This window comes from Macadamia integrifolia, unplaced genomic scaffold, assembly GCF_013358625.1.
Source record: "Macadamia integrifolia cultivar HAES 741 unplaced genomic scaffold, SCU_Mint_v3 scaffold224, whole genome shotgun sequence".
Taxonomy (NCBI): domain Eukaryota; kingdom Viridiplantae; phylum Streptophyta; class Magnoliopsida; order Proteales; family Proteaceae; genus Macadamia; species Macadamia integrifolia.
Genome location: NW_024868587.1, coordinates 417,619 through 442,945, shown reverse-complemented (window position 1 = coordinate 442,945; position 25,327 = coordinate 417,619).

The following is a 25,327-nucleotide window of genomic DNA, read 5'->3' as shown; positions in this document are numbered from 1 at the left end:
ACTGCCTTTCACCCTTAGACCAATGGTCAATCCGAGAGGACTATTTAGACATTGGAGGACCTACTCTGCGCATGTGCCTTGGATATAATTCATAGTTGGGATGAGCACATTTCACTTATTGAGTTCTCCTACAACAACATTTATCAGGCCACCATCGGAATATTCCCATTCGAGGCACAATATGGCAGGAAGTGCCGAACTCCACTCTATTGGGATGAGGTTGGTGAGCGGCATATTTTGGGTCCAGATTTGATATAGGCTACTAATGAGAAGGTGAATGTGATCAGAGAGAAAGGATCAAGGTAGCTCAGTCCAGGCAGAAAAGCTATGCAGATGTTAGGAGAAAACATCTGGAGTTTGGTGTTGGAGACATGGTCTTCTTACGAATCTCCCCACTTAAAGGGATGATGTGGTTCGGCAGAAGGGAAACCATAGTCCAAGGTTTATGGGACCATATGATGTACTGGAGAGGATCGGACTAGTAGCTTACCGGATAGTTTTGCTGCCAGAGTTGGAAGGTACACATGATGTATTCCATTTATCTATGTTAAGGAAGTACATTTATGACCTGACTCACGTCTTGACTTACATACCTAGTGAGTTGGATGAGGACTTTGCCTATGTGGAGTATCTAAAGAAGATTGTTAATCGGAAGGACCATGTTCTTCGCAACTACACTGTTTCCTTCATCAAAGTGAAAAGGATGAACCACCCCGAACAGAAAGCATCCTGGGAGCGAGAAGATGAAATGATGAAGCAATACCCTGGATTGTTTGATTTGTCGAGAATATTTGATTTCGAGGATGAAATTCTTGTAAGGTGGGGGGATGTTAAACCCGTGCCCTGATCCAGTCTAATTTCAACTGTTGTGACAGGCCTCGGATTGGAGATCAGAAGTATGACCGGGTTTTAGCTCATGGTTGCACATTAAAAAATGGGTAGAGATGACCCCACATGTTCGTGCATTACATGCCTATCTAACTGGAGGGGATTTATACCTTCTGATCCCAGATGGTAAGTGACCCGACTTCTTACACTTGATTTCTGGCACACGTCATAATCGTCAAAGGGCCTTGAGCATGTCCGAGGGCAGCCACCCATGTGAGGCCAACCATGGGACAACAAGCTATCAAGACAGCAAGCTATCTTGGCCACAAGAAACAAGCCACCAAAAGCAGCCTGGGCTTGAATCCGGTGCCTATTTCCAGTGGGTTGACAGGCTACTGTCGAGGTTCCGATGTCCGTAGTTCCCGCCACTCGCATCGTAAATGGTTTTGAATGATCGTAAATCATCGTTCACATTTTCCTCTTTATGTGGGCACCTTATGGACCTAAATGTGTGGGTTCTCATGCCCCAAGTTTCAATTTAACCCGATTGGTTCAAGAGAGGTCCAAACCAAATAGACCCTTGAGGCCAACTTAAGTTATACGTTGGGAAATGAGGAAATGAATCCTCATTTCCCTTGTGCCCAACGTAGGAGAGGAGAGAAAGAGGAGAGGAAGGAAGAAGAAGAAGAAGGAGGAGGGGATTGGGGGCCTACCTTGGTGCCGACTGCCGCCTTATTGTTGAAATCGTTGTCGGAGGTAAGTACAACCTCCCATGCCTCTCTCTCTCTTCATTTTGACCTAGACAAAGCTAGGTATGGATAGAATCTTGATGTACAAACCATGTTAAGGTTGTAAGATGAGTGTTCTACCCTCCCAGTGTTGTTGTCGAGCTCAAACCAAGCCCGGTAAGCTTCGGTAATATGTAGTGCCAAAAGACTAACTAGGGTTTCAATCGTTCAATCGATGTATCTCCCAAATGGCCTGGTGGAATCAGAATTTTCTTAGATTAGAATGATGCTAGGAACATCCCCTACAAACTCCATGGAACAAATAGTTGGACTGCCCTGAACTACCACCGAAAATAGCCCACTGGGTCTGTTTCCCATGGCATATTTCCTATGGGCATGGAGCCTTATGTGCTCTCTGTCACCTCCACCAGAAATAGGACTGATATTTCTGGTTGGTGTTTCTAGTGATAGTACTGTCACCTAAGAACTATGTCTGTACCCTTTTGGGGGTGACCTGTGTGGGTCCCTCCTGATGTTTCCGAAGCGTACTGATGTATAATTCCCTTGTGTTTAGGACAGTGACATGCACATGCCCCGAAGCCAGAATTAAATTAATCTATCGATGGTCGTACTTGAACTCGAACACACCCGATCGTAAAACAGGTGAGGGATGGACTGTGTTTATTTCTAAAATTTTTATTATCATTAAATTGCTCACATGTTTGGAATTATATGTTTAATTGTGATAATTCAAATATGATTATGATATGCTACATTATCATTTTATGATTTTGATATAAATTGTATGGAAATGTATGATGGGATCCGGTGTGACCAAGGTCGTATCGGTACCGTGATCACCGCGTGTTTGGATGTGTGTGTGTGTGAGATGGAATCCGACGTGGCCGAGGTGGTACTAGTCCCATGATTGCCATATGTATGTTGCATTCATGCATTGATTATGTGCATTAGAGTTAGTTGTAGTCATGGATTACACTTTGTGGCCAAGGTCTCGCTAGTATCGTGTACCCTAGGACTATATTTGGAAATAGATACGCTTCGTGGCCGAGGTCTGACCGTTGTTGCATAGTCCATATTCAACTATGATATGTATGCTAGATTAGGTAAACGGTCTCGGGTTGCACTTTGTGGCCAAGGTCTCTCTGGTATTGTGTACCCAGGACTATATTTGGAGATGGTTTACACTTTGTGGCTGAGGTCTCTCCGGTATCGTGTAATCCATACTAACTATATCATTATGAAAGCATATAGTATACATATGACTAGGTATCACTCCCTATGCTACGCACCCTTGTTAACAGGGGTTGAGGTGTTGGATAACCCATTGTGGTATGTTTGATGTGTCTTTCCGAAGTGCCACTCCCATGGTATAATGTGATTGTTGCTGGAGGCGGGAACCTGTCCTGCGTGGCTGATGTTTTACCGGTGCCGTGACTACCAAGAGGGGGTTATAAGGGGTTTTTTGGGTGACCCATGGATGCATACGGGGACCACCAGGCTTTTAATCATGGCTAGGGTTTGTATCACTGTGTAGTTGATGTCGTTTCCAAGACGAGGGATACAGCCTAATGCACCGTAGTAGCATTTACCAGACTTAGTTGTATTGTTAGGTGGATAATAAACAAATGAACTGCATCACGAGCATCATTGACTATATATTTAATTTTCATAATCATGAATCATAAATTATTACTACTATTATCTTGCTTGGATATGCTTGCCCCACCCCTCACTGAGATAGTTGGAAAGCTCACCCCACGTATACACCCCTTTTTAGATGATGATGCGGGTACCGTGGTGCCAATGGTAGGTGACCCAGTATCTTCTAGGTTGAAGTATGGTGTGAGTGACTGGTGGATGTGAAAAGCAGAGGAGCATAATTAGGATTGTGCTTGCGATCACCGTACTTGTGCCGCACCGTGAGATTGTACATCATCTTTTGATACTTTTGGATATAGTTGTGGATTCTACATTTTCTTGAGATTATATTATATGTCATGGATGAATGTAATAGAATAACTCGGTTATTGCTATTATATTACCATTAGATGTTTTCCTATTTTATTTATAATTCCGCTACTATACTCTGATTCCACTGGTTATGTTGGTTTGTGTTGTGAGATTGTGAAAATGTTAAGGCACTGCTATCAGAGATCCTGGTAGGTTGTAAGATAGGTGTCTTACTCACACCGTTGGTATTCCTAATGGTAAATTGGGTCTACTGGGAATGGGGTGTGACACTTCTAATCAAATTGACCTCTTTGTAACATTTCTTAATACTTCTGATCTGAAAATTGACACTGAGATTAATATTTTCCAATATTGTCATGGAAAATGAGGTTGAAATTGGCACTTTCTGGCACTGTTGTGGAGATGATATTTTTATTATATCATCCCGAAAATGCAGTTGGCACTTTCTGGCACTATTGTAGAAATGATGCTCTTTGCGGCGCTTTCACATTGAAGGTACACTTATGGTACTGTCAGAGAAATGTCATTCTTATAATGGCATCTTAAATGGAATTGCCCCTTTCTGGCATGTTATGGAGATGACATTCTTATTATATCATCTTTACAATGCAATCGGCACTTTCTAGCACTGTTGTGGAAATGATGCTCTTTTCACGGTATTTTAACACTGAAGTTACACTTATGGCACTGTCACAGAAATGTCATTCTTGTAATGGCATTTTGGCATTGAAATTGGCACTTTCTGGCATTGTTGTGGGAATGTCATTTTTTCTTCTTTTTTTTTTTTTTTTAAACCTAAACAACATTTGCACATATGTTAGTACATATCATGTAAGGATGCAATGGATGTTCGTGTTTTCTTATGTTATAACAATTTTATCACTTTTGTTTAGGTTATGCACAATTCCCTTCTTATTCCCACCACTCATGTGAAGGTAGATAGAAAATGCTAAATTTATTTCAAATCTAAGCTTAGGTTTAGAACAAACAAAAAATGATTACGTGGAAATACAATAAACCAAAAACCAGTTCTTCAATTGTTTTCAATTAAGTGTTTGGAACTCTTTCCTCTAAAAGACCTTACACTAGCTGCCTTTGCACAAATTTGCTAGCAAATCTATGACAACAGTGGATAGCTCCTTCAGTGGATAAAAGTTCACCACTTCTCCTGGATCTGTTTGGGATAACTGATATTACCGTTGCAAATGAGTAGGTAGATAAAATGACGTATGAGTCAAACCCATCAGCCTAACATAATTGCACCCTGGGGTATTCATAATAGGATTCTTAATTGGTGACCACTGATAGGTCCATCTAATATTATCTTCAGTTTTCTCTTGAAGGTACTCCTGCCAATTAGCAATTGAGTGGAATTCTGGAATTTCCCTCCTTGTCTGTTACTAGATGGCTGTTAGCTCACTATGTTGGAAAGGCCTTAACAATTATAGCTTCTCAGTTAGCCAAAGTTGGAAAGCAGCAGGACACCCCATGTAGTGATTTGTACCAAATCTCCCAGAAATGACCATCTAATCTAATCCTTTAATTGTTTCAGCTAGGATTGTAGGAACAATGTCACAACCTTCTCGAAGTTGTAATACTACTTTGATGATAGTGGGAATAGCTCCATGTCCAGGATAACACAACAAATATCATGCTATCATGTAGAATAGACAGACATTACCTCTGCGCCACTGATCCATTCCCTCCAAATGTCTGTATTAAGAAAAAGCTTTGGCTACTTCAAAGATGTCTATTTTCTTGAAAACCATGAACTACTTGCAGAGTAGGACGAAAAAGCTTCCCTTTAGATGGAGAGAGCAAGCAAGCTCTAAATTCTTCCAAAGTTGGACAAATTTCTACTGACCCAAATTTGAACACATGTAGGTTACAATCCCAATGCTTGGAAACTTCCTTTAGCAAATTATGGCATAATTCCATGCAGTGAATTTGGCTAAGAACCTGAAGATTTGTGTCTTCCAACAACCTAGAATCATCCACATTCATGTTCACAGTCCACCTACGTAAAGTATCATCCAAAGTATTTGCATGAGGATAAGCCATAATTGATTTGTTCCTAGATGATACAAGTGAATAACTTAATCAAAAAACTGAAATAAACATATACAAGACATGGCAACAAGCTCACAAATATTTTTGTTCTATGAGAAGATACTTCTGATAGAAAGAAAAAATATTTCATGGACCAATACTTTCTTCATCATAATTCCAACTAATACACTGAAGATAGGATATTAAATTTGAAAGGTGAACAAAAAGAACCACAAGTGGGTAATGATCTGACTTGTGATTGATAATGCCAAGTGGTGATTTTTGTAGAGGATTGATGATAGAGAAACGAATTACTAGGGAAAACAAACTATCTAGTAATTAAGGTGCCAAGTGGCAAGATGATGATCTTCAAGCCTTGCTTTCTTTCTTGGACACTTGAGACATAACTCCAGATCTTTCTTCTTTTTTTTTTTCCATCAATGCCCTGAGAATTTTTTTTTAAGAGTTTGGTACAGATGAAACCGCACTCGAACATGCCGAGTTTCCTACGTATCCCTTGTGAGGAATCAAATCAAACGTAGTTCAAGTGGTTACGCTGAACTTAAGCACAATATTTTTTTAGTTGATCCATATTAACCAAGCCTGACAATTCATCTCCATCCAAATCCATGAGTAGTACAGCATTTCTTAACAAGACTTTCTTTACTGTGAATGGACCACTCCAATTTGGTCAGAACTTTTCCCGAAGATCTTGTGTAGGTGCTCTTTGTTCTCTGAGAATCAAATCTCCAACTTCAATGTTGCGAGGATGAACATTTTTGTTAAATGCTCTCCGCATTCTCAATTGATACTTTTTAAATTGTCCATTGCTTTCATTCTTTTTCCATCCAACAGATTGAGTTCATCATATTTAGCCTTTACCCATTCTCCTTCTAGTAGCTTGCTTTCTATGAGAACATGAAGAGAGGGGACTTGTATCTCAATTGGCAACACGGATTCTATTTTGTATAAAAGAGAATACGAAGTTGCCCCTGTAGAAACTCGAATCGACGTTCTATATGCCCATAGTGCATATGGTAAGTGATCCACCCAATCTCTATGTGTATCTGCCATCTACTGTAGAATTACTTTCATATTCTTATTAGCTGCTTCTTTTGCGCCATTTGTTTCTGGACGGTAAGTGGTGGATTTATGCCTTCTGATCCCAAACTTGGCATATAGTTTATCGACTTGCCCTTGAAAATGAGTGCCATGGTCAAATATCAGATGTTCTCTTTAATGAACTTGGCCACCTTTGCAGCAGTGAGGACTGAATATGACTGCGCTTCTACCCATTTGGTGAAATAGTCAATTGCTATCAATATGAACTCATGATCATTTGATGCTTTAGGAGTAATTTTTCCTATAACATCAATACCCGATGTAGAGAATGGCGAAGGGGAACTGAGCGAGTGCAATTCCATTGGCGGAATATGGATGACTTTGGCAAATATCTGACATTTGTGGCACTTCCGAACAAAATCTACACAGTCTGCCTCCATTGTGCGCCAATAATATCCTAATTTCAGGATTTTCTTGGCTAGCATTCTTGCATTCATATGAGGTCCACAGATACCTTGATGTATTTCTTCTGTCACAGTCTACGCCTATTCTTCATCCACACATAATAGATGAATTCAATCAAATGATCTTTTGTACAACAAATCATCTTTTAATGTGAATTGGATAGCATATTTTCTGAGAAACTTCTTTTCCCCTGATGTTGCTTCCATATGATATTTCCCTCCCCTGATGAAGTCCATAATAGGCACAAACCAAGATCTTCCATCTGTTATGAAGGCATTCACTGAACTGTTATCAAGGATTAAAGTATCGGTATCGGTTGTCGTATCGGTCGGCCAAAATTAAGATACCTATCGAAGGGTATCGTATCGTATCGGAGATACACTAAGATACGCTAAAGATACACACATAAATGGATAGGAAACATTTTTTTAAACACTTTTGCATAAAGAATTTGTTAAAAAAAGCTATTGATAACATGTATTATGCATAAACACTAAATTGAGGGTATCGTACTAAGAATTCAAGGTCTGTAGTTGTCCCATAAATGTAAAATCCTTGTTCCCAACCTTGATTTTCACTTTAGTTAGAGAGAAATATGGCTGACAGCAACTTTGGAACAAAAACCCTTTAAAAAATCGTTTTTTTCTGAAAAATTACCCATATTGGCCATTATATGACCGTAGCGCCGATACGTATCGATACTCACCGATACGTATCGATATATATATCGATACTCACCGATACGTACCGATCGATACATACCGATACTCACCGATACGTACCAATATATACCGAAACGTACATTTTACCTCAATTTTATATTTTTCATAGAGCCGTATCGAGGCATGTCGTATTGTATCGATGTATATTAGTGGTGTATTGATGCATATCGATATGTATTGTAGGATATATATCGATACGAAATGATTTAAAAAATTCAATGTATCGTATCGGTGTGTATCGTATCGTCCAACTAAATTTAAGATACGTATCGGAGGGTATCGTATCGGTATCGGAGATACTTAAAACGATGACTGTTATAGATGGGCTTTACCTTTCTTTCAACCAGAAAAGGTCTTACTTGGGCCATAGGACTACACTCAACCATTGATCTTAATGTTGCAAGAGCATCGGCAAACCGGTTGCTATCTCTCTGGAAGTACTCAAAAGAGATTTCTTCAAAATGCTTAGAGATCTTCTCTAAATATTCTTGATAAGGCTTCAATTTCTCATCTCTGGTCTTCCATTTCCCTTGAGTTTGGAAGATTACAATGAATGAGTCACCAAACACTCGGATTCTTTTTACCCCAAATATCAGAGTTATCTCTAGGCCGATTGCACATGCTTTATATTCAGCAATATTATTGGTGCATGGAAAATCAAGCCGAAAAGATGAAGGTAAATACAACTCGTCGGGTGTTATTAATAACACTCCTGCCCCATAACCTCTTTGATTGGCTACTCCGTCAAAATATAATTTCCATGTGTTAACAGAGTTTTCTTCTTCAACCACCATGATTTCCTCATCTGGAAAAGCATCATCTAATGATCTTTCATCTTCTATGGGATGTGCAGACAAGTGATCTGCAATTGCTCTGCCTTTGATAGACTTTTGATTGATATATATAATGTCGAATTCTGAGAGTAATCACAACCACCTTGCCATTCTACCAGTGAGTGCAAGCTTTTCAAATAAATACTTGATAGGATCCATTCTAGAAATCAAGTGAATGGGATATGCCACCATATAGTGTCGCAATCTTCTTGTTGCCCAAATAAGAGCTATGCAAGTCTTTTCTAATGATGTATACCGAACTTCATACTCCAAGAATTTCTTGCTCAAATAGTAAATAGCCTATTCCACTCCTTTTGCCTTATCTTTCTGAGCTAACATGGACCCCATCGAGAATTACCCTATCGACAGATATAACAGATGTGGTTTTCCCTTTACTAGTGGCATAAAAACCAGTGGATTTAACAAGTATTCCTTAACTTTGTCGAAGGCTTCTTGACATTGGGAATTCCACTATGTGGGTTGATCCTTATTCAACAACTTGAACACCAGTTCACAGATAGTGGTAAATTGGGCTATAAAATGGCTGATGTATTGGATGTGACCAAGGAATCATCGTATTTCCTTCTCAGTTTGAGGTGTAAGCATGTCCCTGATTGCTTTAATCATGATAGGGTCCACTTATATACCTCTTTCACTTACAAGAAAGCCTAATAATTTTCTTGCCTTCACGCCAAACACACACTTCTGAGGGTTCAATCGTTATTGAAATTTTTTAATTCTTTCAAAAAACTTCCTTAGTGCTGAGATATGCCCCTTTCTGTTGATAGACTTGACAATCATATCATCGACATAGACTTTCACTTTTTTGTGAATCATATCGTGCAAAATAGTAGTAGCGGCTCTTTGATATGTGGCTCCAGCATTCTTCAGACCGAATGGCATTACCTTATAGCAAAAGGTCCCCCAAGGGGTGGTAAAAGCAATTTTTTCCATATCTTCATGATGCATACTGATCTGGTTGTATCTTGAAAAGCCATCCATTAATTACAATAAGGCATGTCCTATTGTACTATCATCCAATACATCAATATGAGGCAAAGGAAAGTCATCTTTAGGACTAACTTTATTCAAATCTCTAAAATCCACACACATTCTGACTTTTCCATCTTTCTTTGGAACTAGAATAATATTGGCCAACCAACGGTTGTACTTTATGACTTGCAATAATCCTACATTCCATTGCTTAATTACTTCTTCTCTAATCTTTTCACTCCATTCAGGCCACATTCTTTTAGCCTTTTGTTTGATAGGCTTCACATCTGGATACATAGGAAGTCGATGCTGCACTTTTTTGGGTCAATGCCAGACATGTCTTCATAGGACCAAGCAAAAACCTCTACAAATTCTTTTAACAGACTGGCCATTTGTGAGGTTTCTTCTTCATTTCGGGTTGCACCAATTTTAATTTCTTTAGGGCATTGATCGGATGCTAAGTTAATGAGTCGAGTGTCCTCACTCATAGGTTTAGTTCTTTTTACTTTTGATTGTTTTAACAATTCATGATAGTCATCAGTTATTTTGGTAAGATCATCAGCAGAAAGAGACAAATCATACTCGAAATCAGAATTTTCATTGATAGCCTGAAAGACTACAGACTTAACATACTAAAAGTGAGGAATTTCATTAACAGAAGGAAATTCAGAAAAGTACAAGTAAAAGGAGACTCGGCAATAGAAAGAGAATTTTCAGTGTATTGTGTGGTGATTTTAGAATCGATTGGACCCTAAGTCTTAGTGAGCTTGAAGTCATATCCTGCACTGGTCCAGTTAAGCAGTGGTTCATGGGTTGGATGAATCAACAGATACAACATTAGTCCTTCCTTTGCTTCTTTAGTGGTAATAAAATCTACCTCAAGGGTGATGTTGACACCACTACTTTCACCTTCTTCATGGAGCTGCAGGTGCCCTAGTTTCTCTTGGTAGAAGAGTTCGGATTCAGCCTGCCTAATCTTGGAACTTTTTGTGGTAAAAAAAAAGTTGATCAATCTCATGATATGTAAATTTGTAAATCTGAATTTCCTGAGAGATGCACCTCTCCCCAGGCTACTCAGCCCTCACTCTAGAAAATCTAACTTCTCAAGCCTTTTATATGAGGCTATCCCCTTGCCACGGTCACACCATTGACCTCCATCTCTAATATAACCATTGCAGTTGCTTCTAGCACAGTATGGGCAGATATTCATCCTTCTAGATCTTCTCTTTCTAGTACATGAGGTGCTCCCACAAAAAGAGTGGTACTGTCCCTTCTTCAGCTCCTCCAGATACACCTTTCATAGGAAAGAATAGATGTGAGCTCGTATCTCGATTGGAAGATTGAGATGTCAAGTAGCCCTTAATTTATGTTGCCAAACTTCTTTCAGAGTAAGATGAGGCTTGAGAACCTATGATGATCGAATCAAGGATGCAGGGTTTACTGCGGATTCTTCTTCAGTTGTGGTAATTACATCTATCTCAAAGATATCACTGATACCATTGTCTTTACTATGCTCCTTAAATGGTAGATGCTCTAGCTCATAGGTGATTGTTAGGATTTAAAAGGTAACCGCAGGCGTACAGATCAGTGTAGCTACGATTCAAACACAGGGAGAGCAGCCATTTTATTTTTGACTTCTTTTAATAATGCAAAAGTGAACCAATTAATGGTTGTGATCTAATTCTAACTATCGTCCTAAACATATGTATCTAAAATAACATCCTAACCATTCGTCATCTAAGAATTTAAATACGCTAGCCATGTAATTAAAATTAAATAAATAAATAACTGAAAAATAAAAAACCCACGCAATTAAAAAGCAATGTAGAAAAAAAATTCTGAAATAAACGTAAAGTAAAAGAAAGGGGATAAATCTAGAGAGAGGCTCACAAGTAGGTTTCTCTACTTAGCCCGAGGGATGCATCATAATATGAGCTTCCCTACTTGACCAGAGAGTCACTCTTACAAAGGTTATTCTACTTGGCTATAGGGGAAAGAAGGAAATTAAAATAAAAATAATAAAATGATAGTTCTATGGCTAGGAGGGGGAAAACAAACACATACACTAGCCATGAACCTTGGGGGAAAGGGATAGCAATAATGTAATGACTGAAATTAAAATCCTAAATTAAGAAAGAAAGGGTAGTCAGAAGAGGAAATGAGAGAGGGGAGAGAAGACTATTGAAGAAGCCTACCTACCTGAATCAATGCTTGAACTTAAAGGCTTAGGTGATTTGAGATACTGCCAACCCTAAAAATCAGATCTGGAATGAACCAAATCTGAAATTTCTAGGCCTAGAGAAAACAAATCTTGAAAAAAAATTGAACTTGAAAAAGAGATGCTCCAAGGCTTGTGATTTTGTCACCTAGATCTAAGCCTAGAACTATAACTTAAAAATTACAACTCAATTGCATAAATCATAAATATAAAAGGCTGAATAAAAGTAAAAGAGTGCTTGCATTAATTAAAATAAAAAGCTATTACAAAAGTGATTAAAGAAAAAACAAAGAACTAAAACTAAACATAGTGAGAGAGAGAGAGAGAGAGAGAGAAAGAAAGAGAGCAACTAAAGAAATAGACGAAGGATGAAGTGTCTCCCCTCCTCTTGCATCAGTTGCATTTATAAGGAATGAGGAGGTAGGGTAACAAATTTATTTTTTCCAAAAGGGGAAAACCCACAATTGGTAGGTGAGATCTTTTGAGACCAAAAGTGCTAAGGTGGAGGAGAGAGAAGAGAGAAATAAACTTGGAGAAATTTCCTATAATTTTTTGCTTATTTTCTTTTCCTTTTTTTTTTTCTCTTCTTGCATAAGAAACCCCTCCCATGATTTTCCTTGCTTTGAAGATTTGGACAATCTTCTAATTTGATGTGGAAATCCCCTCCATGCCCTTAGTGCTTTAAGTGAGTGAAAAGCAGGAAATCTTAAACAAAATTCTCCAAAAAAAAAAAAGACAACCATGAGATTCGAACTTGAGACCTCTTGGTGAGCAAGAGAATTTTGCACAGCATAGCTCACCAACTACACTAGGTAGCTATTGTTGGAGAGATATGACGCCCGATAATTCTTAAGGCCTTTAAAATACAAAACCTGTAAAAAGAGAGTAAAACCGAAGGTAGCTCCATTCTAAATATGTAAAAATGCATGCTTTATTACTTAGATTTCACACATAAATGTACTCATCATAATTCCCCCACACTTAGACTTTGCTAGTCCTCAAGCAAAATAAAAAGAAAAAGAATAAAAATAAAAACCTAACTCACTTTCGTAGAAATCATGGTTACACTTAGTATGAGCAATAAGCCTTTAAACTCCTAAGTCACCCTAGTGGATGAGTTGTGTCTCGTGGGTGTTTGCAGTGAATATACACCCAAAATTCAAATTAACTTAAAAAATTATAATTTAAAGCTTCCAATAACTATAAAACACACACCCTCTTTCAATTAGAACACATCAACCGAGGAATCCCCACACTTGACCTTTAATACTCCTAGATTTAGGAACAAACACTCATCTCAAATAGGGACGACCCTTGTATCTTCTAAAGCATGACCTATCCTAAGCCAAATCACATTGTAAGGTAGGGACCATGAACTAGGGTTTTGGAGCATTGACCAATCATAAACAACAAGGCACAATGGTATCTTTTTTTTTTTTTTTTTTTCTTTAGTAGAGAACTCATTCTACTCTACTACATTTGGCCTAAATAATATGGTGGAACAAACACCAGAAACCCAAGTTACTAAGTAGTTTCGCTTTATGCATATGACAACAAAGACAGTGATGCTAGGTTCTTTTCGAAAGTGTTCTTTCTTAAGAGGTTCGATCAAAACACCCCGCTTCATGAGGCGCAGTGTTTTGTCTAGCTCCTAGAGATTCTATACTTACTTTCTACTTTTTGACCAATTTTCACTTTCTTTGCATATCTATATCATATATCTTTATACCATGCCAAGAATATGGTCTCAACTCCTAACCTAAGAACAAAGACACCAACTAACAAATGGTCCTACACCTTAAGACAAGTATCTCTAAATCATTTAAGGGAGGTCCCACTTCAAGACATATACTCACTTTCCATCCTCTTAATAGGGGTTATAATACCAAGATGGGTCCTAGATCTCAATTTTGTTTTTTTTTTATAGGGTTTGTATAAAGCAAAGGAAAACTCTAAAACATAACATCAAGTTCTGAACAGTCAAACCCGCCCCCATACTTAAATTGTGCAATATCCTAAATGCAAAAAAAGAAAGAAATGATAAGACAAAAGAACAAGAAGGACAAAGGAAAGGAAATTACTAAATGGGATCAAATATCATCATAAAGAGGCTCATGGAGAATCATGACCTCTGTATTATGCATGGAAGGTAGCTTAAGGAATGGCTTCAGATGGTACCCATTGACTTTAAAAATTTCTCGGGTGGATGGATTCATAACCTCTATGGCACAATGGGGGAATACAGTTTGCACAAGGTAAGGACCTTCCCACCAAAAATGAAGTTTTCTTAGAAAGATATGCAATCTAGGATTGTACAGCAAAACTTTATCACCAAGCATAAAATTTTCCTAACAAGGTGCCTATCATGAAAAGTTTTAGTATTTTCCTTGGAAATTTTACACTATCATAGGCATCATTTCGCAATTCCTCAAACTTAGATAGTTGGAGACCTCTATGAGCTCCTGTGGTAGACAAATCAAAATTGAATTTCTTAATCGCCCGAAAGGCACGATGCTCTAACTCAAAAGAAAGGTGGCAGGCTTTCCCGTATACCAAACGGTATGGGGATTGACCAAGTATGATCTTGTAAGCAGTCTTATATGCCCACAAAGCATTCAATAGACAGTTATACCAATCCTTTCGATTTGGGTTAACTATCTTCTCTAGAATCTACTAAATCTATTTGTTGGACACTTCTACCTACCCACTGGTTTGGGGGTGGTATGGGATAGCTAACTTGTGGGTAATCCCATACTTCTTCAAGGCCTTAAAAGGCTTATTATAGAAGTGCTTGCCCCTATCACTAATGATAGCTCTAGGGATACCAAATTGGGAAAAAATGTTTTTCCTTAAGAATTAAATAACCATGTTATGGTCATTGGTCTTACAAGCATGGGCCTCAATTCATTTGGACACATAGTCCACAGCCAACAAAATCATATTTCTTCTACTAATTTTTCCTAAAGACTGACAAAAAGGACAAGCCTTACAATAAGCAAAGGCATCCTTGAAGAGACTGGGCCAATAAAATCCACATTGCAATAACTTGGCCGCAGTCTTAGTAGGCCCAAAATGTTTGCCACAAGCCTTATCATTATAAAAGGAAAGAATAGAATGGTGCTCATGATCATGGATACATCTCCAGATAATTTGGTCAAGGCATGACTTAAAATGCTAAGGATCATCCCAAAAGAAATACTTAACCTGTGAGTGAAAATGGTAATTCTCTTGGGAAGACCAATGATCCAGAGTCTTGTTTGTAACAAAAAAATTTACAATATATGAAAACCAAGGTTCACTCGATGCTGCAAAGAGTTGCTCATCGAGAATGTCACACCCCACTCCCAGTAGACCCAACTTACCATTAGGAATACCGACGGTGTGAGTAAGACACATACCTGTCTTACAACCTACCAGGATCTCTGATAGTAATACCTTAACATTTTCACAATCTTATAACACAAACCAATATAAGCAGTGGAATCAGAGTATAGTAGTAGAATTATAAATAAAATGGGGCAGCATTTAATGGTAAGATAATAGCAATAATCGAGTTAAAATAGTTACATTCATCCATGACATATAATATAATCTGAAGAAAATATACATTCACAACTATATCCAAAAGTATCAAAAGATGATGTACAATCTCACGGTGCGAGCGTAAGCACAGTGATCGCAAGCACAGTCCTGATCGTGCTCCTCTGCTTCTAGCATCCACCAGTCACTCACACCATACTTTGACCCAAAAGATATAGGGTCACGGGCCATTGGCACCACGGTACCTACATCATCATCTAAAAAAAGGGTGTATATGTGGGGTGAGCTTCCCAACTCGCTCAATGAGGGGTGGGGCAAGTATATCCAAGTAAGATAATAGCAATAATAATTCATGATGCATGACTGCATAAATTAAACACATAGTCCATGATGCTCATGATGCAGTTCATTTGTTTATTACCCACCTAACAATACAAACTAAGTCGGGTAAATGCTACTACGGCATATTAGGTTGTATCTCTTATCTCAAAAATGACATCGACTACCCAACGATACAAACCCTAGCCATGATTAGAAGCCTGTCGGTCCCTGTATGCGTCCATGAGTCACTCAGAAAACCCCTGATAACACCCTTCTGGCAGTCACGGCACTAGTAACACATTGGCCAAGCCGGATAAATTTCCAACTCCGAAAAAAATCACATCATACCGTGGGAGTGGCACTTTGAAAAGACATATCAAACATACCACAATGGATTATCCAACACCTCAACCCCTATTGGCAAGGGTGTATAGTATAGGGAGTGATACCTAACCACATATATACTACATGCCTTCATAATGATACAGTTAGTATGGATTACACGATACCGGAGAGACCACGGCCACAAAGTGTAATCCATTTCCTAATATAGTCCCAGATACACGATACAAGAGAGACCTTGGCCATAAAGTGTAACCTGAGACCGTTTACCTAATCTAGCATGCAAATAGCAGTTGAGTATGGATTACGCAACACTGGTAAGACCTTGCCCATGAAGCGTATCCATTTCCAAATGTAGTCCCGAGGTACACGATACCAACGAGACCTTGGCCACAAAGTGTAACCCCGACCATAACTAACTCTAATGCACAAAATCAATGCTTGAATGTAACATACATATGGCAGTCACGGCATTGGTCCCACCTCAGCGACGCTGGATTTCATCTCACACAGACACACATCTAAACACACGATGATCATAGTACCGGTACTACCTCAGACACATCGGATCCCTTCATACATTTCCATACAATTCGTATCAAAATCATAAAATGACAATGTAGCATATAATAATGGTATTTGAATAATTACAATTAAACATATAATTATAAGCATGTGAGCAATTTAATGATAATAAACATTTTAGAAATAACACAGTCCAGCCCTCACCTATTTTACGATTGGGTGTGTTCGGGTTCAAGTATGGTCATCGATTGATTAATTCAATTCTGGCTTCGGGGCATGTGCACGTCACTGTCCTAGACACAAATGGAATCATACATTAGTATGCGTCGGAAACATCGGAAGGGACCCACACAGGTCACCCCCAAAGGGTACAGACACAGTCCCTAGGTGTCAATACTGTCATTGGAAACACCCACCAAAAACAGGGCATTTCCACTTGAAATATCAGTCCAGTTTCTGATGGAGATGATAGAGAGCACATAAGGCTCATACGTCCACCGAAAAATATGTAGGGCATTTCTACCAAAAAAATCAGTCCTGTTTCTGGTGGAAGTGATAGAGAGCACATAAAGCTCATATGTCCATTGGAAATATACCACAAGAAATAGACCCAGTGGATCCGGTGGGCTGTTTTTTATGGAGGTACAGGGCAGTCCAACAATTTGGGGCTTTCTGGCTCAGGCCCGATTGCCAGGATTTGTTCCATGGAGTTTGTAGGGGATGTTCCTAGCATCATTCTAAGCCAAGAAAATTCTAATTCCACTGAGCCATTTGGGAGATACATCGAACGATCAAAACCCTAGTTGGTCTTTTGGCATTACATGTTGTTGGAGCTCACCAGGCTTGGTTCTAGCTTGGCAACAACACCGGGAGGGTAGAACACGCATCCTACAACCTTTTCGAGTGCCTTGTGTCAACCCAACTCCAGTGCAATTTAGGAGGCCTGATACTAGTCAAACTTCCCAGCCCTCCTGATCTAGTGTTGTATCTCAGTCTTCAAGATCGAGCCCAAGATGCTTTTATTGTGATCAGCTAGGCCACATGGCGAGGACATGCCCCCACCGAAGGCCAGGTGATGCACCCTACACTATGCTACCTAGGCCCCAGCAGACATATTCAACCCCTAGACTAGCATAGCCCTTACAGGGGCAAAGACCACAGGGTAGAGTGTATGCTATGACTGGAGAAGATGCTAAGGCTGCACCCAGTGTAGTGACATGTACATTATTAATATAATTATTGCCTGCACATGTATTATTTGACTCAAGAGCCTCGCATTCATTCGTGTCATCGGCATTTGTGAAGAATATGAGAATTCTACCTAAGGGACTGACTTAATGTTTGGCTGTGAGCACCCCTATAGGAAGTGTGGTGGGTTTGAACTATGTTTATGAGCCTTGCCCCATGACCATAGGTGATCATGAGTTGAAATCTCACTTGATCGAGTTGGATATTTCCGACTTCGTCATGATTTTAAGAATGGACTGGTTGTCCGCATATAGAGCCAGTGTGCTATGTGTAGAGAAGGCTATCAGTTTCAGACCTCGTGATGATCATGAGTTTGTGTTCCAAGGGGATAAGCCTAAGAAACCCAAGAAAGTTATCATATCCGCACTCCAGATGAAGAAGCTACTGGATAAGGGATGTCAAGGCTACTTAGCATCTGTGATGGATACTAAGCTAGAGATTAGGCCACTGACCGAGCTAGATGTGGTGAGGGAATTTCCCAATGTATTCTCGGATGACTTGACAGGTTTACCACCGGACCAAGAGACAAAATTTGCTATAGACTTACTCCCTGGCTTGGCACCAGTGTCAAAGGCCCCCTACCGCATGGCCCCCACAAAGTTGAAGGAATTGCAGGTGCAACTTCAAGACCTTTGGAAGAAGGGATTAATTAGACTTAATGTGTCTCCATGGGGAGCACCGGTATTGTTCGTCAAGAAGAAAGATGGAAGTATGAGATTGTGTATCGATTACTGGGAGCTTAATAAGCTAACCATTAAGAACCGATATCCTTTTCCAAAGATAGAAGATTTAATTGATCAGTTGTAGGGTGCCAAGGTGTTCTCCAAGATCGACCTTAGATCGGGCTACCACTAGCTCAGAATCAAGGATAGTGATGTCAGTAAAATAGCCTTCAGATCAAGGTATGGACATTACGAATTCTTAGTAATGTCATTTGGGTTGACCAATGCACTGGTTGCATTTATGGATTTGATGAATCGGGTATTCCAGGATGTCTTAGATAAGTTTGTGATAGTATTCATTGATGACATTTTGGTCTACTCTAAGAGTGCAGAGGAACATGCGGTTCACCTGAGGTTAGTACTGCAATGGCTAAGAGAGAAGCAACTCTATGCCAAATTCAGCAAGTGCGAGTTTTGGCTGTCCCAAGTGGCATTCCTAGGCCACATTGTTTCAGTCAAGGGTATAGAGGTTGACCTAGGCAAAGTGAAGGTAGTTCTAGAATAGGAGACTCCCAAGAGTGTGGTAGACATACGTAGTTTTCTGGGATTAGCCGGATACTACAGGAGGTTTATCGAGAACTTCTCCCGCATTGCTACTCCGATGACCCAACTCGTGTGAAAGGGTATAAAATTTGAGTGGTTTGATGCTTCTAAGAAGAGATTCAAGGAGTTAAGGCAAAAGTTAGTATCAGCTCCAGTTTTGACTATCCCGATCGGTACAGGTGGTATGGTAATTTATAGTGATGCCTCCAAGCTGGGATTGGGTTGTATATTGATGCAGCACGGGAAAGTCATTGCTTATGCATCCCATTAGTTGAAGGATTACGAGAAGAACTACCCCACCAATGATTTGGAGTTGGTAGCTGTGATTTTTGCACTGAAAATCTGGAGACATTACCTATATGGTGAGAAGAGTGAGATCTTCAGTGACCATAAAAGCCTTAAGTACTTCTTCACCCGAAAGGAGCTTAACATGAGACAAAGGCATTGGTTAGAGCTGATGAAGGATTATGATTGTACTATCCACTACCACCCAGGAAAGGCCAATGTGGTAGCTGATGCACTTAGTCAGAAATCCCAGTCACTGACTCTTGCATCACTGATGGAGAACGCTAGGAATGCCACAAGCTAATCTGTAGAATTTGTTTGCGGTATTGAAAAGGAATTTTTCTATGATATATTCTAGTCATAAAGAAATTCTCTCCTAAGTGGGTTTCGGATAAAAGTTTTCCTTCCTCCTTAGAAATGAAATATGGATGATTTTGCATACACAATCTAGACTAACCTCTATCAAAGTCCCGTAAATGCTGAATTATCCAAAAGACCCAAGGAAACTAGGAGGAAGGTCACCTAGTGGGATAAGATTAAGGAAAACATGACTTTACTAGCAAAGAATGTATTAATAGGGATGTTCTGGTCAAGCCATTTGTGTGTATCTCCTGCTTATGACATTGAGTGCACTATGGGCATCGACCCTTACCCACTCCCTATCATCAACCAAACTAATTTTGGATGGATCATTGGTTGTTAATCTAGTGAATGTGTGAACAAGGGTTTGGGAATTCAAGAATCCTAAAATAGACCATTTTTGGTTCAAGCACAATTCCACACCTCAAGTATTCTCTGTGGTCCATTTGGACACGTCAGGGTAACTAGTTGACTCATTTAAGTCTAGTATCACCTCCATCGTCTCTTCGAGATTGTCTACGACCAAGTGATTACAACCTAGTTCACATGGATCTACACGATCCTGAATCACCTAAGGAAGTATGGTTCCACCCTGTAGAGACCTTGCAGATGGAAATGGCCAAGGTTAAGAGAGGAATAGCTTAGATACTTCATGCACTCCAAAACCCTCCTAGGGCTGAACCAGCACAAGCTACTGAAGAGTTGGATTGGAATGGACCTATGGGTCATCGTGGGAATTCTTCCCAAGTTGACTCAGAGGAACCAGAGCAAGTCAGGTCAACCGGTTAGAGAGGAATTTCACTTACCCGTCCAAATGGTCAATGAGGGGCCTATTCCATAGTTCCCCTACTAGGGTAGTGATTGAAGATGAGGAAGAAGAGTTTGCAGCACATGCCCGCATGGAGCCTCCAGAGACAAAGAAAGAAAAGAAACTCAGAGAGCAATTAGAGAAGTTGGAGAATATGATTCGAGTGAGAAAAGGCTCGGAAAGCCAAGTAGTGGATTCTGATGAAATGAGTTTCTTTTCCGGGGCAAGGATTCCTGAGAAGTTTAAATGGCAAACTAATAGATTTGATGGGTCAGGGGACCCTAAGGCTCATCTCAAAGTCTTCCTTAGCATCGCCAAATCGTGGTAACTTGTAGATAATCAGATGAGGCAAGCCTTAATGTTAACCCTATCAAGACCAGCACTAAGGTGGCTCACCCAGTTGGAGTCTTCTCAAACTCAAAATTGTACGAAAATGGTAAAATCCTTCACTAAGCAGTATTCATACAACATTGAAGTGCATGTGACGCGTCGAGAGCTTAAGACATTGAGGCAACAACCTAGAGAAGGATTCACCGCCTTTTTAATGAGGTTTAGGGATAAGGCCACCAAGCTGGCAGACCATCCTTTAGAAGTAGAGCAAGTAGAAATGTTGATTGAAAACTTGTCAAAGCTTTATTATGATGTTCTCTACCATCAACATCTACAAACTTTTGATGCCATAATAGCCACTAAGACATATGTTGAGAACAAGATCCTAAGGGATGCACAATATTAAGACATGGGGAAAATGCCAAGGGCGGGCTAGATAAGAGCCCTAAAACCAATGTGATAGGTACGGTCCAACAATCATCATCATCAATGAACACCCAACGGTCACAGCCGTTCGTGTTACAGTCAAATGCTCCTACTCAGAAGGCTCCTCACCCAAGAAGACAGTTCATAGAATTGGGAATGCCATTGGTAGTAGGATATGAGAAATTGAAGAAACAAGGCCTTGTGGAAACTAAAGCTCCAAGAATAATCTATAATCCTCCCCGACCTTGGTACAAGGACTATGAATATTGTGCTTATCACACTCAAAAAGGGCACACCACTAAAAGATGCTTGTGCCTTCAACATGAAATCCAAGATTTGATGGACAATAGGACCATTGAAGTTGAGGCCAAACATCCTCCCAATATTATTACCAACCCACTCCCTAATCATGTAACAGTCAATGTATTGGAAGGAGAATCAACAAAAAGTGACCCCACTCAACTCATCAAACCACGGGTTCGAGGAGATTAGTTGAATGTCTATACCTACAAAAAACGGATGGGATGAGAAGCCAAGTGAAGAAAACTCCTAAGAAAGAAGAGTCATTAGGAGAAGAGTTATTAGGAGAAGAGTCAGAAGATGAGGATTAGATTCCCACCTTCCCTCCTTCATCACCAACCCCAGAAAAAGAATCCACCATCTCATACAATGCACCTTTGCCATTGTCTTCCCTCTCACCACACCATCAGAGAGTAGGAACCTATTTGTCACCCTACCATCCACTATCTTCACTAGAATACCCTATCTCCTACATCACATCCCTTTCATATCACCCTACCCGATATCCTTCATCACCCTTACATCATTCCCATGGGTCGATAGACAAACCATTAAATCCAAAAGAAGAATGGATTGCCGGGTATAGTTGGATGGATATGCTTGTATTGCTAGAATCTTCAAAGATAACTTCATCAATAGATTCAATGAATGTTCTGAGGGAAAGTCAAGAGAATGACCCTTCACCTTTAATTCAGATGACCATACATCAAGAGGATGGTCTAGAGACACTTGAAGAATTAATGACATTGGCAATAGGTGAACAAATTAAGGAGGGTGATCAGGAAGGTTGCATCACTAGTATATTAGAAGTTGCATTGATTAAAGATAAGTTCTCTTTTGACAACCATGCAATGTCAATCCGGTCAAAGGATGCACCAACCCCCCGGATCCTCCTAAATAGAGCGTGGGAAAGGAAAGTGAAACTTATTTGGTGTTTGAATCTTCCCATTGATATGAAGAGTCACATCTGTTCCTTCATACGAGAAGCACAAGCTCAAGAACTCTATGAACTCAAGCTTAGGCCCTTCAAAGGAAAAATTGTGTATGCTAAACAGAGAAGAGCACAAAGAATGATGATCTACGTGGGATGGATTCAATCAGTAGGCTCAAAAGTTTGGACTTCATAGAGAGAAGATTGAGTAGTCTCCACTGCCTTTCACCCCTCATGAAGTTTGGTTTCAAGGAATATGAGGTCAAGCCAGTTCATGTTCATAAGCAAGTAGCCAGAAGAAAGAAGCAACTATAGCACTACTAAAGAAATAGTAATGACCATCCTAGAAGAAGAAGATGGTCCATTTTCTTATCTATTAGTCCATTAAGCTGCTTCAGAACTGGACAAGCATTGGAGAGAACTTCAAGTTTACTCATGCTACTAAGTCAACCAATCGGGATACTACTAATAAAAGCATCAAGTCAAGTGTCAAGTCCGTCATCAAGTCAGTTTTTGAGTTAGTTGTTGAGTCATCTCTTTATGATTATGTATTTTTTTCCCTCTTAAGGAAAGTCTAGAGTCAGTGTATGCCAAGTCTGTTATTCCTTCTTTCATGAATAAAATTTTTTATTCTGAGTACGACTTGCCTCCTTTTCTGATAATGATCTTAATAAATACCAAGATTTAATAAAACAAGGCAAATCAAAGAAAGCCCAACCCATCCATGAGGATACCTGGGTTATTAACCTAGGAACCAACCAATACCTTAGAGAGGTAAAAATTGGTAGCACTCTAGATGACGAAGAAGTAGAACAGATGATTAGTCTTTTGAAGGAATTTTCTGAAGTCTTTGCTTGGTCTTATGAGGATATGCCTGGTATAGACCCCGATATCTTGCAACATTGATAGTCGACTTATCCTGGGGTAAATCTGGTAAACCAGAAGCTCCAAAGAATGAGGCTAGAATGGAGTGAGAAAATCAGAGAAGAAGTTGTGAAGCAATGGAATGCAAGTTCTACAAGTGGTCAGGTACCCCCAATGGCTAGCTAACATAGTACCAATGCCAAAAAAAGATGGCGAGGTACAAATGTGCGTAGACTTCTAAGATCTTAACAAGGTAAGCCCTAAAGATGTCTTCCCATTACCTCACATTGACGTATTGGTCCACAACATAGTGGGGCTTGCCTTGTTATCATTTATGGATGGATTCTCAGGATACAAACAAATGAACATGCACCCAGAGGATCATGAAAAGACAGCCTTCACCACTTCATGGGGAACTTATTGTGAATTAAAGAATGTTGAGGCAACTTATCAGCTACATGAACCAATCTCGGATCAAAGATCCCATTTCTAGGGCAAAGCATCGAGAGGCACTGGTCCGTCACCTACAAGCCACCAACCGAGTGGGGCAGTGGAAGCAGTCAACAAGAGTGTCAAAGCCACCCTTAAAAAAAAAAAAAAAAACAGAAAAAAGAGAATAAAGAAATTAGGTGAGACTCATAAGGAGTAGGCAGACAAATTGCCACTTGCTTTGTGGGCATATTAGACTTCTATACGATCCTCGACTGGGGGCAACTCCTTTTTTATTGGTAAATGGGGTTGAGGCAATACTACTAGAAGAGATTCGGGTACCACCTTACAAGGTACTTTTGGATAGCCAGTTACTTGAAGGAGAATGGGTAAAGACCAGGCATGACAAGCTCAATTTTTCTGGATAAAAGGAGTATCAAGGCCATGGATAATCTAAAATAAAATATCAACTAAGAATGGCAATGGACTTCAACAAGAATGTGAAGCCCCGTCACATGGAAGAGGGTGAACTTGTTCTTCGAGAACAAAGTGCTCCAATTCATGACCCAAGAGGGAAATTCAGGCCCAACTGGAGTGGTCCATTCACTGTCAAAGAGATTTTACCAGGCAAACCTGTGAAACACATAGACCACAATGGCAAAGAAATACCCAGACTAGTCACCATGGACAACTCAAGAAATATTATGTCTAAAAGGTTGAATAGCCTGAACTATTTTAGACTTGATTCCTCTCAACGGATACGTAGGCAACTTGACATGTGCAAGTGCGGTCTCAACAACCTCAAGGTAATAAATTGGTTCCTAGATTAATAATCAAGGTATCTAAAAGATCACCATGGCTTGTGTCCTCCAAAAATCGCCATTTGGCATGTAAGGCCATTAGGTATCTGTCATCCACCTATGGTCCTTCAAATTCTTATCCAGAATTTCATCCCCTAAAATTCACCACTTGGCACTAGTAATCAAGGACAATTCATTCCTCACCCTTGATTGGTTAAAAACAAAAAGAAAGCTTGATGCAATAGTGGTAAAAAGTTTGGTTGTATTAGTCATCGATGAGTAACCTTTAAAAAAAAAAATCATGGATTCTTTGGATGTGTTCTTGGACATTGAGGCACCAGGACTATGGGACTCTATGAACATCTTGGATACACGAAGCAACATCATTACTTACTCCAAATAGCTTACGTGGTCTCCCCACCCAATGGTAGAGTGGTCCAATCATCTTTGAAGAAGGACTATTAAGAAGAAATCCAAAGCTTCTTCGTATGGGGAAAAAGGAAATGAAGTAATTTGTCAGCTACGGGAAGGTTGAATGTTTGAGGGTTGCCAAGATCTTCATCGAATGCTTGTCATTAGGAGGAATCCATTGGAGGAGATCACAAGGTGCATATCTAATTTGCATGTTCTTCAAACGCCTAGACTTGGGGCATTACCCGTCCT